This window comes from Crocuta crocuta, unplaced genomic scaffold (assembly GCF_008692635.1).
Source record: "Crocuta crocuta isolate KB4526 unplaced genomic scaffold, BGI_CrCroc_1.0 scaffold296, whole genome shotgun sequence".
In the NCBI taxonomy this organism is placed as follows: domain Eukaryota; kingdom Metazoa; phylum Chordata; class Mammalia; order Carnivora; family Hyaenidae; genus Crocuta; species Crocuta crocuta.
The window spans coordinates 1,297,911-1,311,288 of record NW_027530504.1 but is presented as its reverse complement, the minus strand read 5'-3'; the positions used below and the strand labels follow the sequence as shown (position 1 = coordinate 1,311,288).

At 46.2% G+C, this 13,378-nt stretch overlaps 1 long non-coding RNA gene across 1 annotated transcript in view; it reads right to left on the bottom strand.

Moving 5' to 3' along the window:
* Positions 1-2,307: 2,307 nt before the first annotated feature.
* Positions 2,308-13,378, bottom strand: part of LOC144233833 (uncharacterized) — a 19,227-nt gene continuing 8,156 nt past the window's right edge. Inside the window, exons 3-4 of the long non-coding RNA XR_013335776.1 lie at positions 2,849-2,951; positions 2,308-2,436 (exon numbers count right to left, since the gene is read on the bottom strand). This is a non-coding gene — a long non-coding RNA (uncharacterized LOC144233833). The remainder of the gene's footprint in view (positions 2,437-2,848; positions 2,952-13,378) is intronic.

Here is a 13,378-nt window from a genome sequence, read left to right as displayed (position 1 = left end):
CACCTGNAAACGAAAAAAAATGGCTCGGGGCACCTGGGTGGCTCAGTCAGTTGAGTGTCCGACTTCAGCTCAGGGTCATGATCTCGCAGTTTGTGAATTCAAGCCCCATATGGGACTCTGTGCTGACAGCTCGGAGCCTGGAGCTGCTTTGGGTTCTGTGTCTCCCTCTCTCTCTGCCCCGCCCCTGCTCATGCTCTGTCTCTCTCTCTCTCTTAAAAATAAATAAACATTAAAAATAGATAAATCAATAAAATGGTTCAGACACATTAGTCGTTTTTCTTTAATATGGCATGCCAAATATATTCTCCATAGATCTATGGTTATTCTGTTACCTTAGAATTGATTAATCCCCCAGTAAATAAATTAAAAGAATATGCTAAGAATAATTTGGTTGTTAAAATATCTGAATCATCACTCAGATTTCTTATCTAGTTAGGAAAACATATAAAATTAAATACTGCATTATAACAGAACATACCTTCTACCTCTGTGAAAAACTTACCACCAAACCAAATCGCTGGACTTACATGTACCCTTCACAGAAGAACAAATCGAAATTGAGTCTCCTTGGGGCACCTGGGTTAAGCCTCCGACTTTGGCTCAGGTCACGATCTCACAGTTCGTGGGCTGGAGCCCCGTGTCGGGCTCTATGCTGACAGCTCAGAGCCTGAAGCCTGCTTCCAATTCTGTGTCTCCCTCTCTCTGCCCCTCCCCCGCTCATGCTCTGTCTCTCTCAAAAATAAATAAATGATAAAAAAATTAAAAAAGAAAAAAATAAATTGAGTCTCCTTGATTAATGATCTGAGTTGGGACTTCCTGACTGTCACATAAATCATGATGGAAAATGTGATTAACGCTGACTGGACGTGAATAAAATCCACACTATCTGGAAGCCATGTATTCAAAGATGGATGGTTTGCCATCACGTAAATTACCCAAGAGAAGCCCCACTGTGTAATTTTCAGAATATAAATAAGCAACAGGACATTTCTACTCAACAGAACTACGGTTTTGTGCCTTCAAGTGGCATATCTGCTGTATTTTCATCATCGATGACTCCACAATCCATTCTACAAACCTGCCATGGTTATGTCGAGAAAAACAAAGAAATGTGACATGCTGCTGTGTTTCCGCTTGCCAAGTTGGAAGAGAGGAAAAACAGTCGCTCTGCCACCCTGCTCTGCTGCTCTATTCCAGCAGTTCTGACTGACAAGCCAGCGCCCATCATGCTCCACGTTTTACGATGTTTCCTTGCCATTTTCTCCCAGCTCATCACAGCGTCATCACGTTCCATGTTTTGCTAGCCAGCAGCCTGTGCTTTCTTTCATCCAGGACAACATCCACGAGGCTCAACCTTGATGCTTCCTCAAAACGGGGAAATGTGTTTGCTTTTTGTGCCCTCTTGGCAATTCCGATTTTCATACGCTTGCTTGGCAAATTTTCTTGCTGCCAAAAAAAGGAGGAGGAGAAGAAGAAGAAGAAGAAGAAGAAGAAGAAGAAGAAGAAGAAGAAAATTGCAGTCAGCCCTGAACCTTTCACGGGGCCGTGCAAAGGAGCTCCCGGGTTACTGAGTCCTGCCTGTAATGTCTTGGATCCTTGAGCCACGTTGTTTGGAAACGTGCTGAGAACACTGGCTGCTCTCATTCCTTTCATAGCTTCCTAATTGCTGAAGGAGAATTGTCTTTGTGTCAGACCCATCTGAACGTTTTTCTTCTTCTTTCTATTTATGTCTACTCATGTATACTCACATCAACATTTTCTGAGAGATGGGGACGTCAGGCCAAAAGCTTGTCAATAAAAATCCGATGCTTCCTGGCAAAAATTCTAAGATCTTGTGTCCATGGCAATCATAGCCACCGGTTTTTTTGAGCATTACTCTGTGATGGACAGATAGATGTTCTGAATGCTTTTGGTGAAATAGCTCATCCACGCCTCATAAAAACAATGAGAGAGGTGCTACTCTGATCCTCACTTTTCAGAGGAGGGAAAGCAGGCCGAGAGGGGTTGGAGGAACTTGCTGGAGAGCCCCCAGCAGATGTGGTTGTGCCAGGGGGACAGGTGGGGTTTGAATCCAGGCAGACAGAGCCTATATCACATGCCTTGCCCTCCCACCGTCCATGACGGCATCACCAGCCCCCAAAACACAGGACGCCCAGATTTATCCCCTCCTGGGCTTGATCCTCAGGAAGTAGTACATTGATACTAAAAACCTGATAGACAATCTAAGACTTGTATACTAGATGCCTTCTTGAAATTTCTCTTCCTGTTTATATACAATTTCAACTGCTGTGGTCCCAGATGCACACTGTTTATCTGAGTACGTACAGTTGTCTTTCATCCCCACGTGGTGATGTCGAACAGGAAATATACAGAGTCGCAAACTGCCAGTGAATGGAGGCTTCGGTGCTCATGTAGGGAGTGTCCATCCGGGAGAGGCTGCTTGGGGGAAGATCAGAGACAGGGACACAGTGGCACCTGCAGAGCACCAGCCACTCTGCCCAGCCTGGGTGCCAGACATGTGACCAAAGAGGCTTTCAAGATAACCCAGCCACAGTCACCAACTGCCCCCAGCCTCGTAAGAGACCCCAAGCAAGGACCACCCAGCTGGCCCAGTCAAGCCCCACGCACCCATGGACTTCTGCTATTTTTTTAAACCACTGTTTTGGACGGGTTGTTACACAGCCGTAGGTAACTAAAACACCAGGCAAAACATCAGCAGAGTATCGGGGAGAAAGAAACCCAGCAGGCTCCCATGTCAACCAAATGTTCGTGAAAGGGCCCACCACCATGATGTTCTCGTACCATCTGTCACATTGGGGCCGAGGGGGTGTGTGGGCAGGCATCTTACCTGGTGGACTTGCATCCCGTGCATTGGATCTGACTTGAAGAGTGACACGATGCATTGCGTCCATTATCAAAATTTTGCTTATCATCCGGGGACTGAGAAGAGTCTATCAACCCAGAAACAAGAACCAAGAGGAAGGGCCTTATAAAAAGGTAGATAAGGTAGAATCACTCTCTTGACCAGGCACTGAGCACCTCACCAAGTCTGAGGGGCTGAGCCTGTGGGCCATTAGTAATGCCTTCCACGTGGACGCAGGCCAGGAGTGGGAAAGAAGAACCCATACCAGCCTCTAGGGCCCGGGGAGGGAAGAAGTGACTGGCAGTGTCTGCTCCCGGTCAAGTCTGCTAAAGTCAGATCTTTTGTAAGCGAAGCTCTTCCTACGCTTCTCGTAAGTTCCTGGCTTTCCCCTTTGTTCTCCTTGATGTTTAAAAAGTTCTTTAAAAAAAAGTCCACTCTAGGGGCACCTGGGGGGCTCAGTCAGTTGAGTGTCCAACTCTTGGTTTTGGCTCAGGTCATGACCTCACTGTTTGTGAGTTCAAGCCCCACATCAGGCTCTTTGCTGAGAGTGCAGAACCTGCTTGGGATTCTCTCTCTCCTTCTCTCTCTGCCCCTCCCACTCCCACTCTCGCTCTCTCTCAAAATAAACAAATAAGCCTAGAAAAAAAATAAAATAAGAACTCCATCCTACTTTGGCTATGCTATGGGAAATCATATTTGGGCTACAGCTTTAGGAAGGGAAAATAAGATAGCAAAAAAAAAAAACAGATAATCCAATTAAAAATGGGCAAGACACCCAGATAAACATTTTTTCAAAGAAGATCTACAAAGGGTGAACAAGTACATGAAAAGATGTTCAACATCACCAGTCATCAGGGAAATGCAAATCAAAACTAAAATGAGATAGCACCTCACACCTCTTAGAATGGCCATCGTCAAAAAGGTAGGAGATAACAAACACTGGCGAGGATGTGGAGGAACGGGAACCCTTGGGCACTGCTGGTGAGCGTGTAAATGGTGCCGCCACGGTGGAAAACAGTATGGAGGTTCCTCAGAAGCTTAAAAATAGAACCACCATATGCTCCAGCAATCCCTCCTCTGGGAATATAACTAAAGGAAATGAAATCACTAGCTTCAAAAGATATCATTGTAGCATTGTTTACAATAGTCAAGATATGGAAATAGCCTAAGTGTCCATTGGTTGATGAATGGATATAGAAGTTGTGATATATATATATACACATATATATACACACACAATGTATACACACTATATATTTACATATAAACTTATATACACACAATATATAGATAAATCTATCTATATGTATATAGAGAGACACAGATGGAATATTATTCAGCCATAGACAACAAGGAAATCTTGCCATTTGCAACAACATAAATGAGGGCATTTATGCCCTCAGAAACCCTGAGGGCATTCTGCTAAGTGAGATAAGTCAGAGAAAGGTGAATACTGTATGATCTCACTTATATGTGGACTCTAAAAACAAAACGAAACAAAAGAACCCACACTTACAGAAAAAGAGATCAGACTTGCAGTCACCCGAGGTGGAGGGTGGGGGACAGGGAGTGGAGCTGGTGGTCAAAAGACACCGGCTGTGAGATACGAGGTCCTAGGGTGTCGGCATGGTGCCTGCGGCTAACACGCTGTGTGACGCCGCGCAGGAAGGGTGCGAAGAGATAAGTCCCAATGTTCTCGGCACCAGGGGAAACTATCTTCTTTTCCATGTTTGCACTCTCTTTGTATTGTGCCCCACGAGATGATGGATACTAGCTAAACTTGGAGTAGTCACCATTTTCCAAAACACATAAATCAAACTTTCATGCCAGATACCTCAACGTACACGGTGCCATTTGTCAAGTATACCTCAATAAAACTGGAGGCGGGGGCACAATTTATAGAGGGAAAAGTAAAATTACCATTTCAAGACCATGACAAAAAGGGAGAGTCATCTCAAGGAGACCCCTGCACCTCGATGCTCACAGCCACTTTATTCACAGTCGGCAGGACGTGGAAACAACCTAAGCATCTGTCAGCTGGTGAGTGGATGAGGAGGGCGTGGTCCACACACAACGGAGTATGACTCAGCCAGGAAGAAAGGATGCAATCCTGTCATCCGCGACACCATCGATGGACCTTGAGGGTCTCATGCTATGTGAGATTAAGTCAGACAGAGAAACACAAATACGGTAGGATCGTGCTGCTACGTGGAATCCAAACCCCAGAGCCTAGAGAGACAGAGAGCACAGTGACGGCCGCCAGGGGCTGGGGGAGGTTGGGAGATGTTGGTTGAAGGGTGTAAACTGCCAGCTGCAAAGATTAACAAGTTCTGGGGAGCTAATGCACAGAGTGGTGATGATAGCCAAGAACCCTGTATTATATACTTGAAACTTGTTAAGAGAGTAGATCCTAAGTGTTCTCACCACACAAAGACAGACATGGTAATGAGGTTATTAGGGCATGCTTCTCCGGCACTGTGGGTTGCAAATCATGCCCAAGCGGGAAGCCAGGGTGAATGTGGAGGTCATCTCACCTGCTTCCCTTGGTTCAGAGATCACGGCTCTAAGCTCCTCACTGTCCAATGCCTGGAAACTATTGCTTAAGTTCTGTCCATTTTTTAAAGCTATTTGTAGTAAGAGGTCACATTTAACACCAGCGACTCCATCGTGGCCAAACTGGAAGTCTACTGAATAAGTAAATAGGACATCAAAGTGCATCAAAATAGGACAGTCCAAGGTTACCCAACACAACTGAACACGGAAAACTGAATTACTGGCGCTCTCCTCCTGGACCCGTCCTATAGCTGAGCTGGTGCCTTGAGCACAGGTCCGCGTTTCCTCCTTTCTCACCAGCCCATCCTACAGCCGGTCCCACTCGGGCTGGGACTCTGTCCGCTTCCCCCTCTCCTTCCATCTCAGNCAAAAAAAAAAAAAAAAGCTCAAAAGGGATCTCAAAATACAAAGATGATATATAACATGATATGAAACGGGACAATAGCTTCTAATATAGAAAGGTATTCTATTGAAGGCCAAATACAACAGGAGAAATTAGAAGCCCCTGAATAGCTGTTGGCTTGTATTGCTTTAAAAAAATATATTTATTTATTTATTTATTCTTGAGAGAGAGAGAGCATGCGCAAGAGAGCAGGGGAGGGGTAGAGAGGGAGAGACAGGAAGAGAGAAAGAATCTCAAGCAGGGTCCGTGCTATCAACGCAGAGCCCAGCACAAGCCCAGCATGGNGAAGGCCAAATACAACAGGAGAAATTAGAAGCCCCTGAATAGCTGTTGGCTTGTATTGCTTTAAAAAAATATATTTATTTATTTATTTATTCTTGAGAGAGAGAGAGCATGCGCAAGAGAGCAGGGGAGGGGTAGAGAGGGAGAGACAGGAAGAGAGAAAGAATCTCAAGCAGGGTCCGTGCTATCAACGCAGAGCCCAGCACAAGGCTTCAACTCATGAACCATGAGATCGTGACCTGAGCCAAGATCAAGAGTCGGATGCGTCACAGACTGAGCCACCCAGGTGCCCGGGCTTGTACTGCATTTTAACAAGACAGAAAATCTTCTGGATAATATGCCCTAATAGAGGAACAGCAATGGCAGTTCAAAGCTCAAAACAGCTATTCAACCCAAAAAAGGAAGAGAGAATAGATATATATAGATATATAGATACTTTTCAAGTGCTACCATTCCCAATCTCTGGCTGAGGTTAAACAGAAAAATAAAAAGGCATGTTCCAGGTAGCCAGGAAGGTCCGAGGAAGATTCTGGGTTCTTGCTATAGCTGGCCAATATTGGAACTGAAGGTTTATCACAAAGAATCTATAAAAATGGAAATAAACACATAGACAATTAACATTAACAAACTACTATGGTCAACACTGGGCACACTGTAGGAGCTTTAAAATATATATATATTTTTTATTTATTTCTGAGAGAGAGAAAGCATGAGCAGGGGAGGGCGAGAGAGAGAGAGGGAGGTATAGAATCTGAAATAGGCTCCAGGCTCAGAGCTGGCTGTCAGCACAGAGCCCGACGTGGGGCTCGAACCCACAAACCGTGAGATCATGACCTGAGCCCAAGTCAGATGCTTAACCGACTGAACCCCCAGGCGCCCCACAATATTTTTGAGTAAATATATATAACCCAAATCTTCAAGCGTTCATCCCAAAGGCTTCCCTTCGCAGACTCCGCTTAGATTCTTCCCTGACTCCCTTTGTTGACCTGACATCTTATCCACTAGCCCTGTTTACTGTTTTGGAAAATTTGTTTAACTTGAAAACCGCTGTTGCATTTCTCCACAGCCTTCCATCCTCACATCTGGCTTTGGGGACCATCAGCTTGCTGAGTGCACTCACGCCTGCTAATGTTTCCACAGGCTTTATTTTGGAAATTTGGTGCACTTTGGCTTTGAAACATGCGTGCAGAAGATTCTTAACATAAGTAGCCCGGCATGCATCGTTATTTTTAAATAAGTGTACGCGACCATTAAATTTTGTGCTTCTTGGGTTTTGCTTTCCACAGCTGACGGGGCGCGTTCCCAGTCAGGAAATGGGGTTGGCAAAACAGCTGCCATGAGAAAGGGGACCCGTGGCCAGGACAGAGAACCGATGACAAAGTCTGCTACTGTGTTGGCACGATATTGCGGAGAAAGCAACCCCGGTGAAATACTAAGGTATGAGACTCCCATACAAGCCTTCTTTTTTTTTTTTTTTCTTACTGTTCATTCATTTATTTTGAGAGAGAGAGAAAAAATGAGCAGGAGAGGGGCAGAGGGAGAGGGAAAGAGCGTGTCTGACACGCAGAGCCCAACGTGGGTCTCGAAATCACAAACCATAAGATCATGTCCTGAGCAGAAATCCAGAGTCAGGAGCTTAACCGACTGACCCACCGGGCGCCCCTCCCACACAAGACGTCTTACAGGCCCAGAAAAATTTGAAACATGTAGACATATTTACACATATTAAGTGTATCACATGAAATGTAACATTTATCTTATACTATGCCTGGTTCTAAGTCTAATGAATATTCAGGTGGTGGAGCTGAAACTTAACAGTTTTCTTCCTGGAAAGCAGGAATTTTGTTCTCATCTCAACCCTCCTTCTAGCTAGTTGTGTGGCCGCAGGTGAATCACTTAAACAATCTGACTTGTCTTAGTTTCCTTGTCTGGAACCATTGGTCCCTCAAAACGCCCTTATTCTACCCTTTGCTTCCCTCCCTGTCCCCCACCCTGGGGTCTGTAATTCTCCGGGAACTTACTATTTGTTTCAGACACTTACACTCTTGTAGCTCAGCGTTAAGGATTGCAGCTAAAGAATGGTAGGTAGGAAATACTTTTCACGTATCAAAGCTAATGTTTACAGCACAGAAAAAACCAGCAAAGGTCCGATTCTCAGGTTACATTGTCTCTGTGAAGCCTAACCTTTTCGATTTGGTTTTGGGGGCTTCTGGGTGGCTCAGTCGGGTAAGCGGCCAACTTTGGCTCAAGTCATGATCGTGAGTTCAAGCCCCGTACTGGGGTCTATGCTGACAGCTCGGAGACTGGAGCCTGCTTCGGATTCTGTCTCCCTTTCTCTCTGCCTCTCCCCTGCACTCTTTCTCTCTCTCAAAAATAAATAAACATTTGGGGCGCCTGGGTGGCTCAGTCGGTTAAGCATCCGACTTCGGCTCAGGTCATGATCTCACGGTTCGTGGGTTCGAGCCCCACGTTGGGCTCTGTGCTGACAGCTCAGAGCCTGGAGCCTGTTTCAGATTCTGTGTCTCCCTCTCACTCTGCCCCTTCCCCACTCATTCTCTGTCTCTCAAAACTGAACAAATGCTAAAAAAGTTTTTAAAAAAATAAATAAACATTAAAAAAATTGGTTTTTAGTCAGATGCTCTGGGGTTAGTCATATGATGAATTAACTCATCAGTGACTAGGTTTCTTGTTTATATGTCTCTACGTGAACCCTCAGATGGGCCAGTGTTGCCACATTTGTTCTCTATAATGAACACACAGATAGGTGTGTTTTCCTTAAAATACTCAAATCATCAAAACAATTTGCTAAAAACCTATAGATTCATAATCCTGTTCTCTCCAACAACTAATCACACTTCCCTGTGGCTCTACTCTCTTCAGGCATCTATGAACACCCAATTTGCAAGTTATAATGAGATAACACAGTCGCACATGTGTGATCTATTTGTTTCTCATATGTCGCACACTTTTCCCCTAGAACTATGTAATCCCCTTTTGCAAGGGCTACAAAATATTTAATGGAGTTGATATAACAATTTTTTGTCAGCTTTATCTGTCTTCCACTGAAACAAGTGAGTTAAGGTCTATGATCAGTGTGTTTTGTTATTTCTCCTTATGTTTCCTTAGTTTGTGCTTCATGAAAGATGTTACGATTTGATTCATACATATGCATAGTTGCTATATTTCCATAGTGGCTTATAGCATGATAAGGTGCCAGCTTTTGGACCTGAATTTTACCTTATTTTATATGAGGATTATGTCCCCCCGCCGCACACACACACTAGGGTTTTTTGCTGGTGTATCTTTATCAATGCTTTTTATTTCTTTATTTTTTAAAATATTTTTTAATGTTTTATTTATTTCTGAGAGAGAGAGAGAGAGAGAGAGAGAGAGAGAGACAGTGTGAGCAGGGGAGGGTCAGTGAGAGAGGGAAACACAGAATCTGAAGCAGCTCCAGGCTCTGAGATGGCAGCACAGAGCCCGACGCGGGGCTCGAACCCACTAACTGTGAGCTCATGACCTGAGCCGAAGTCGGACGCTCAACCGACTGAGCCACCCAGGCGCCCCTATTTCTTGTTTTAAATCGAAGTACAATTAAAATACAGTATTTCATTAGCTTCAGGTGTACAATACAGTGATCCAACAATTCTATACATTCCTCAGTGCTCATCAGGGCAAGTGCACTCTTAATCCCCTTCATCTGCTTCACCCTCCCCCTGCCTCCCCTCTGCCAGCCATCAGTGTGTTCTCTGCGCTCAAGAGTCTTTCATGGTCTCTTTTTTCCCTTTGTTTGTTCATTTGTTTTGTTCCTTAAATTCCACATGTGAGTGAAATCATATGGTATTTGTCTTTCTGTGTCTGACTTACTGCACTTAGCATAATAAATACCCTCCAGGTCCATCCATGTTGTTACAAATAGTTTTTAGTTTTAGTTTTTCTCTTTTGCTTTGTGAATCAATCTGGAGATCTGTTTCTTCTAATGGGATAATTATATTTGCATTTATTAGCATCACATATGTTTGGTCTCGGTTTTTGTCATATTTTATATGATGTTCTCTGTCTTCAGATATCACACTGTAGCAGGTCCTGGTCACTTTTTTCACATTTTAGCATCTTTGAAATTGAGATGCTTACAAGTGATGGTGCCCCATGGTTTAATTGGCCACAGGGATGCTTAACATGATAGTGATCTTACAACTGATCNCCATGAGATCATGACCTAAGCGAAAGTCGGACACTTAACCAACTGAGCCACCCAGGCGCCCCTCCCTCTACTTTTTATTGCAATTTTTGGCCTACTTGGGAAGATTTCTATTCTATTCTAGTGGTTAGCTTTACATTTATATGTTTATATGACACCTATAACGTCTTCTTTGCTTTGTCTAAAAAGTGAACAATGGAATTGGCTTCTGTCCCGTCTTCCTTCACCTCTTCCTGTCTTTTCCTCCCCAATTTTAGTCAATAATACTGTTCTTCTTAGTGTTTACATTTGTATTAAAATAGTCTTAAGTTTGGACAATGTGATTCGTCAGCATTAAAGGCAAGGCAACGCATGAGCTTACCCAATCTTATTTATACGCGGCCAGGGCGTACAACAATCACATAACGTATCATTTAGCTTTCGCTGTTTAACAAAACATGTCAGAGGGGGTGGCTTAAAGCAAGGAACATGCGTTATTTGTCACCGTCCTGTAGGGGGGGCTCACATGAGCCAGCTTGGCTACAGGGTCTAGTTGCGGGGCTGGCAGCTACACTGGTCCCGAGGGGCCTCGCCCAGGGGCTGGCGGTGGCTGGCTGTCAGCTGAGGCAAGGGCCATGCGCCCCTAGTCACCCCGCAGGCCAGCCGGGCCGCTCAGCTGGCAGCAGAAGGGCTTTGGCCCGAGAGAGGGCACAACCAAGCACTTCTCAGGCCCGCACTACCTGTGTTGCTCCGCCGACCAAACAGGTGGCGTGGCCGAGCCCAGCGTCAGTGTGGGAGAAAGGCCATTTTGCCTGGTCTGCCCCACACTCTTCCATCCATCTTGTCCCCTTCTTTGCTTTCGCCCGATGCCTCTTACCAAATATTTCCCACATTCGATCTTTTCGTGAAGTGCCGTCCCTCGGTTGGTTGGAGTTCATCCTCCGCCGTTTCCTTGACGGGGGCTCATGACGGCGGGGTGGGGGGACCAGCGCCTTCTAAGCTGCTCACAGGCACTGCATGTGCTGCTGCTATGGGGGCCTGGGGCGCAGAAGGGGGAGGGCGTAGCTAGACCCCACATAGGCAGGGGGATGCGGCTGCTCATCTGGCCCCACTTGTGTTCCTGGGCTGCTGGGTGTGATCGAAGTCAGCTGCCCACCCTCGGTCTCCCTGGGTGCAGACAGACTTCCTCATACCCACTAGCCAGACCTGAGGTCGCAGAGGCCCTGAGTGGGATGGACATTCCTGAAAGGGAGCCAGCACCATGGCCCCAGGGTCCTAGAGGATTTCCCTCCCACAGTGCATCAGACTCATTATGGTTCCAGCTGTTCACCTGGTCCCCAGTCACAGGAGGGGACACCACGCCCAGCGCTGTGTAACTTCTACCCGGCGGGAGCGAGGCATACTCTGCTATCCTTTGACGTGCTTCGGTCATAAGCAGCAGAGGCGCAAGCAGAGGTCTCGAAAACCTCTGCCTGCACGGCTGGGCTTGCTGTCACATCCGTGAGAAGGGTATTGCCAGCAAGTCTGTTGGCCCAAAGATGAGAGGCCTGTGAGCAGAGATGCTCCGCTGACTCATGGACCAGAAGCAGGAGGCAGAGCTGCCCCTGCTGCTCCAGCCTGAAGCAGGGCCACCCGCCGAGCCTCCAGCCGGTGAACCCGAGCCAGCCTGCGAGAGCAAGTGACTACTGCCTCAAGCAGCTGGGTTTTGTTACACGGCAGTGTTATCACCGCAAACCGATACATGTCAGAATTTTGTTGGTAGGTGTCAGTGCCTCTACCGAAACCCCTCAAGGGCCCCAATGAATAGGTGACCTACTTTCTGGCCTGAGCCACCGTCCCTCTCAGGCTCCAGCTGGAACTTCTCCTCCCACAGCCATTGAAAGCCGATGACAGAATTCTGCCCCAGGATTAGCTGGGAGCCACACCAGTACGGGTTTCTTGTACCCCCAATTCCCTTATCCCTTCCCACCCTCAGACTCCGAAGTATCTCCTGCTCTTCTCTCTCAGCGTGGTGCTAACGACCCGGGGTCCTGTAATACCTGTTATTTGAGTAAATTATTCAGTGAATACATTATAAGGTCATTTTTCTGAAAGTGTCACTTGAGTTAAAAGGTCCACCGTTTATTGTATCTGACACACTTAAATATACCACTGATCTTATGAATAAGTGAGCAAAGTTATATTCCCGTAGAATCTGATTTTGATTGCATTTCATTTAAAATCTAGCTCTAGTATTCAGGCACAGCTGAATGGGCGACTGGGACCCTCTGGCAAAAGAGGGGGCGAAATGCCATTAAATCTGCGCCAGCCCTTTCAGTTGGTGTTTAGGGAAACCCGGTTGGCCTAAAAGGAAACCATCCCTCGCACTAATATACTTGCTTAATCGCTCAGCAGAATGAAAACTGGACTCTTTTCCTGCCGGTACTTCTCAGAACTTTTAATATGCTAATGCACATTGTCGGGCTCTGAGAGGGGAATTAGCAGGCAGCCTGTCCTCAGCCAACTTGGCCTGAAGCTCTGAGAACGTTTTGTACTTCGGGCATTTGTATGATTAATATCGGCCCATGGAACACAGTTTGAGAAATTCGGCTCTTTTGCAAAGACCTACTAAGCAATAAATCATGTTGTCAGCCACACAGCTATATTTAAATCGCACCTTCTTGGCCCTAAATTGACAATNCTACAGCGCACTTGAAGGGAATAAAGGATCAAGGCAGGGGGCGGGTAGGAAGCCACTAAACAGGTCAGAAATAATTACGGTGAAAACACTTTTTCAGTTGAACAAAGTCTCGCGGGTCCCAGAGAGAGTCCACGGTTATCGCGCTATTCACGCGACAACACTGGGTCTTTGAGTGAAGCTTGCGCCTGGACCTGCACTAATAGGGAAACGTTTCGAAGCGTTCCAGGGAACGCTGGGTTTTTGGCACCGGCCACAGCTACAGGATGCGCTTGAACTCTTATTGGTGAAAAGCAGTATCTTGAATCTTACAATTTAGTCTTTGCCAAAGGCGCATACACCTGGGGTAGACGCGCACCCCGCGCACGGCGCCCCCGGGGTGGACACGCACCCCACACCCCGCACCCCCGGGGTGGACGC